Here is a 5,366-nt window from a genome sequence, read left to right as displayed (position 1 = left end):
GCTCACTTGGGCGGATTCTTATCCCAATTTGTAGGCAAACTTTCTTTCGAGGTGCTGTATAAAATTTCTCACTTCCTTGTATTTAAAGGGCCCTTAAACGCCATATGAACATAGTATGAAAAGGTTGGCAATCTGTTAACGAGGTTCCTGTGAAAGCGTGAGCCAAATATTATTGCTCTGTATGCAGCAGGAATTTACAATCTCGAGTCAGAAGCAGTGAGAAATTGCTTGCTCTCACTTCCGCTGTGTCGTAATTCAGCGTCATCGCATGTAGCTGGACCCATAAGAGCTATTGGCTTATTTGTTGATGGCCCGAGAACATTCTCAGCAATTCAATTAAAGCTCCTGTGAGTTAAAGAAATACATATACCGTAGTTTCGCGATTCTAAGCACCCCACGATTCTAAGCACCCCCCTCTATTCTCGCGAAAAAATTCGGAAATAAGTTTGCATGCGAATCTAAGCACCCCCCTATTTGTTAATGGAGCGCGTAGCCAAGGTTGCCAAGATCACTTGCTCACTCTGTCATCGAGCCGGAGCCGTCGGATAGTCCGAGTCCCGAGGTGGCACGGCGTCCGCGGCGCGAGTAAGCCGTACAACCGGACTGTACGGCTGTACGGCGAAAACTGCAAAAAGCGTCCCCATCAACCATCGCAAAGTGGATTTCGGGTGCTTGGAAGCGGCTCCAAGTGGACATTGTGGTCAAATCATTTAAGAAGTGCTCGATCACAAACCACTTCGACGGAACGGAAGACGGCCTGCTGTGGGACACCGAGAGTGGTGGTTCAAGCGGTGCGACCAACTCGAGTGGCAGTGATAGTAACTGAGCATCCGGCACAAGCGGTGGGTTTACTGTCTGCACCGATCTTTCTTTTGGATGTTTGCAAAATAAAATTTTATTTCTCGCACCCGTCTCGTCGTGATGTCGCAGCGAAAAGAGGGAGGGGGAGGGGTCATTCTAGATTTTTCGAATCTAAGCACTTTGGGCATCGCGATCGTGAAAAAGAGGGGGTGCTTAGAATCGAGTAAATACGGTACAAGAAAAAGCTATTTGATAATTGCATTGTTGGTTTAAACCTAAGCGCGACAATTGCGCGTTTCTGCGGCTCCTATGCGTTGCCTCCGAGATGAAAAATGGTACGTAGGAGCCGTGGCCACCACGGGGTGCCGCCACGAGCCGTCTAGCGTTCAAACTTCTCGCCTTCAATCAATTTGAACATTATTGATCAGGTGGCACTGCTGAACAAGGAGGAGGAAAGAGAACAGAAGAAGGCAGGGAGGTTAACCAGAATAACGTCCGGTTGGCTACCCTACACCGGGGGAATGGGAAAGCAAAGATCACAGGGAGAGAGAGGAGGGAAGGAAAGAAGGAAATTGCGGCAAGTTCGCTGACGCGTGTGGTTTTACAGTAATTGCCTTAATAGTCACAGGTGGTCGCAAACGCGCTGTTTCTAAGGCTCAGGCGTGCGTCGCTTGCTCAGGCGCACATTTCGTTGCCGCGCCGAACGCTGCGTTGCTCGACGCTCACCGCGTCCAATGCGGGGCGCGTAGTCGCTGCGCCGTAGCCCATTGTCTTGCACCCCTTGGCGGGTCGACGGGAACGCTGTCGCGTTCCACTCTTGAAGGCGAAGCAGAGTAACGCATGAGTTGTTTCTTCTACTAGCCGAACCAAATATAGCCAAGCAACAGCAGTTTACCAGGCTAAACAGTGGTTCAACAACTAAAATAAAGGCTAGTATGCTTCGCATCCTGGGCTTAACCTTAGCTAAGCCACAGCCATTTTTTTGGAAAGCTTTGGCAAGTTCTTGTCTCTCTAGGGCATATCTTGGACAGTGGCACAGCAGGTGGTCGATGTTTTCTTCGGTGCCACAGACCTCGCATGCTGAACGACACTGCTGAACAACATAAACAATATCCTAACCGGGTCCGATCGTTGGCTAATAGTTCTAAATGTGCTCAGTGTGCATCGAAGACGGCATATCTGACCACAAATTATTATTACTATCATGTCCCATATCAGTCGCATGTAAAAGAAACTAGCGCTGATCCTTTACAGAGACTATGAGCGTGCTGACCACCTTGCAATTTCAAATGCCCTTGCGTACAGCTTTGCTGAATTCAGTGCACTGAAGGATGTGCGCAAACTGCGGTCTTATCTTAGAAACATTGTACATGCTTGCGAAAAGAACTTCGTTCCTCTTCAAAAAAAGCGCATAAACCGGGAGTAACTGGGGATAACGCGTAATTCAACTTAAAAGTAAAATAAAACGGCGGCGAGAAAAAAGGAGACAAGAATGACGTTGGAAGTGTTGTCAACAGTTCACAGAGTAAACTCGAAGAAGCAACATCCTGTGTTTCTTTGATCTGACATTACATTCCTTTATGGCCAACAAACCTCATAGGTTCTGGCGCTACTTATCAGAAGACCGCACAACCCTCGCTACAACACATTCTGATGGAACTATCAGTGAACCTCACATTGCAAATGAATTCGACAAGTTTTTCCAGTGTGTCTTCACTAGATCCCACGCTTCGCTGCCCGCACGCATAATCGAACAATTAATGATGGAAATCACTTTGAGTGAATCTGGAATCCTCTCTCTTTTACATATTCTTGACACAAAAAAATCACCTAGTCCAGATTTCGTCTCAAACACATTTTTAACCCGATACGCTCACTGGCTGTCTAGATACCTGCATATAATCTACACGAGGTCCTTACGAACACTAGTAATACCGGATGACTGACGTTGTGAAAAAATAATTTCAATACCTAAATCTGGTTCTAAAACTGAACAAACTAACTATCGACCAATACCGTTAACTTACACAAGCTGCAAAGTGATGGAACACATCACACTTAAAGCCATCACACACTTTTAAAATAATAACCGCATTTATGAAAAACAACACGGTTTCAAAACAGGACTTTCGACTGCGACGCAGCTTGCTGAAATTACTCATGACATCGCTAACACAATCAATGAGGGCAATGAGATAGACGCAATATTTTTTAGACTTTTCTAAGGCGTTTGATGCTGTTCCTCACGATGACCTTATAACAAAGTTATTAGCGTTTGGCATTGATTCCAACATAGCGTCATGGATTTCCTGCCATTTAAAGGACAGGAAACAATGTGTTCAAATAGGTGAATACGTTTCACAGAATCTTCATGTGTATTCATATGTACCCCTGGGTTCTGTTCTTGCGCCTCTTTTGTTCCTCATATACATAAATGAGATTCATTTTCGTGCCCCTTCATCTATCAAAATTCCTGTCTTTGCAGACGACTGAGTCATTTACAAAACCGTGAAAAAAACTTCGAGACCAAGTTCTCCTTAACAACCCCCTAGATTCAATCTGTGCTTGGTGTAAGACTTGGGGAATGCAGTTAAATGCGAGCAAGACACAAAGCATCACATCCACCAATAAGAAGCCTCCTCTAAATTTCACGTACATGATTGCCCACACGCCTATTGAAACATACCCTCAAGTGAAGTACTTGGGGCTCACCCTTACATCTAACCTTCATTGGCAGCCTTACATCAAATCCATTTGTTTTAAAGCTGAAGGTAAACTAAACTGTGTAAGGTGAAAATTTCGTAAAGCACCTGCCCATATTAAACTTAGTGCTTGTAAAACTCTCATTAGACCTACGTTGGAACATGCTGACATATGTGGAGCCGTCATCGAAAAAAATCTTAATCAACAGATTAGAGCGCATCCAGAAATTATCTGTAAGGTTTGTTTACTCAGATTATTCACATGAAACTAACGCTACTAACATAATCAACCGAGCTAATTTACAAATGCTGTCACAACGCTGAACCATATCAAGGTTAAAGTTTTTGTTCCTACTGTTTCACGGTCATTTCAAAGTCAGAAATTCCCGATACTTACACCCTCCCTTCAAACATTCATCGAGAATTGACCATAGTAAAATATTTCGTCACCTAATCAGCCATGTGAATATCCACAAGTACTCCCTGTTTTCAAGGGCCATATCCTTGTGGAATAAATTGCCACAGGATGCGGTAGCGTGTGTGTGCGTAGATTCATTTGTTAATTTCATTCAATGGACTTTTCTGTTTAGAATGCTTGTAAACACTCCTGCACTGGCTCGGAGAGGGCCTGCAGTATGTTTAAATAAATATAATAAATGCAAAATAATTTGCGTTACTCGTCGTCGTAATATCTTCTTATTCCCTAACGTAATCGCTAACATACCTATCGAAGCCATTACCTCCTTCAAATATTTAGCTGTCACTTTCTCTCAACACGTGATTGGCTCCCACATTTGTCTAACATCCTCTCATCTGTCAGCAAAACCTTATGTTTCATAGACGTCAGCTACGAAAGTCCCCTCCCCACGTTAAAGTTATTGTGTAGAAGTCTTTACTTCGCCCAACACTTGAACATGCATCCTACAATATGAAACCCTAACCAAATTTTTCCTATAAATCCTCTGGAATCCGCAAAGAATCAAGTACTAGGTTTATTCCATCACCACACTCATACAGCATACGCATAATAAAATTAAAGGCAGAAATCGATTTGCTAACCCTTCACTCTGGCTATGGGATTGCCATTCTGTCACTATTTCACAACGCATATCACAGTTATCTCAATCACGAACCTTACATTTTACCTCTGGTTTATATACCATTTTACACAGGTCACGCAAGAGCTAATTTCATATCGTGACATGGTCGGTCTGTCATATCTTGTGCAATCGTGCTGTAGGTAATGCCCCCAGAGTGTGTTCTTAATTTATTAAAGTGAAAGCATAATAAATGTCCCACTGCTCGATTTTAAAAATCACTCTCTTTATCACCGGCCTGTCTACAAGAAAAAAGAAATATAGAGGGGGCGGGAGAGAGAGAGAGAGAGATAGAGAATGGCGACTGCTTTCTCAAAAACGCCAGTTGCTAAGAAACACACACAGGAACTGTCACAAAAGACAGAAAATATCTACGGTAAAAGAAAAGAAAAAAACAACAGAAAGCTATCAGTAATACAGTTCTTGTTCCTATTACATCATGTGGACACTGCAAATTTCAATTAATTCAGGATAACATCTCACATGCACAAATTGCCGCAGAAAAATAAATACTAATGTTTTTTTAAGTAAGACACCCTGCTGAAAAGAAGGAAGGAAACGTGAAATGATCAACAGTGGGGGAACAAGTAAAGCCCGAGTCCAGAGCCAAGGCGTCGACTAGGGCAGCTGCCTTTGTGAGTACGATAAAAATTCTAGAAAAACAGGCATGTCAAAGAAAACTCTAAGATGTATAAAGATTGACATAAGAAAAGGCAAAAATGCGAGTTTCTGTTACATATATATTAAAACACCTTCATCACTGGGA

The 5,366-nt window shown here is 43.1% G+C and overlaps 1 long non-coding RNA gene across 2 annotated transcripts in view; it reads left to right on the top strand.

The window, feature by feature from the left end:
- LOC129385288 (uncharacterized) overlaps window positions 1–5,366 on the top strand; it is a 482,098-nt gene that overhangs the window by 472,963 nt on the left and 3,769 nt on the right. The window lies entirely within an intron of this gene.

This window comes from Dermacentor andersoni, chromosome 7, assembly GCF_023375885.2.
Source record: "Dermacentor andersoni chromosome 7, qqDerAnde1_hic_scaffold, whole genome shotgun sequence".
NCBI lineage: Eukaryota > Metazoa > Arthropoda > Arachnida > Ixodida > Ixodidae > Dermacentor > Dermacentor andersoni.
This window is presented reverse-complemented; position numbering and strand designations above follow the sequence as displayed.